A 694-nucleotide genomic window follows, 5' to 3' on the forward strand; every position below is an offset into this window, starting at 1 on the left:
ACCGGACCGGACCGAGCTCCGTTAGCTTAGCTTAGCAATCTGTGTAACGTTATGTGTGTGTGTGTGTGTGTGTGTGTGTGTATGAGAGAGAGCGAGAGAACCCACCCACCACCACCTAACAGCTAACAACGCACAGTCTAATCGTTAAATTCTACCAAACGGCACCGGATAAGCGGCTCTGTTAAACGGGTATGTACTATCCTCCTGCCCCTAGCGCTGTTTCTCTTAAAGCGGACCCGTCTGGGGTCGTTCCGTTCTACTCCAGCCGCTGCGCGCCCCCTCCGCCGCCGCCATCTTTACCGCAGAATCAGTGGCGTGCGCTGCACGAGCCAATGACGGAAAGCGCAGCACACCATCATCGCGGTGATGCGAAAGATCCTCTCTTTTTAATACATGAATATTAACATAAGCAAAATTAAGAGAATTGTTCATTCATTATGTACAGTGAATAATATCTTAAGGTCAATAACTGAGTAATGTAAACAGTACAATAATAAAAACAAAAAGGTGTTATTGAAGTGTGTTAATAAAGCAATATAAAGCATAGAATGCTACCTCACTTATATCAATATCATATTCAGTAATATGTTTTGATAGCAGGGTTATTTTAGTTAACTAAAACTAAAACCACTGACATTTTTTTTACTTAAAATAAACAAACTGATATAAATTAAATTGTAATAGCCTATATATA

Source organism: Sinocyclocheilus rhinocerous, unplaced genomic scaffold (genome assembly GCF_001515625.1).
Source record: "Sinocyclocheilus rhinocerous isolate Xijiao unplaced genomic scaffold, SAMN03320098_v1.1 scaffold1166, whole genome shotgun sequence".
In the NCBI taxonomy this organism is placed as follows: Eukaryota; Metazoa; Chordata; class Actinopteri; order Cypriniformes; family Cyprinidae; genus Sinocyclocheilus; species Sinocyclocheilus rhinocerous.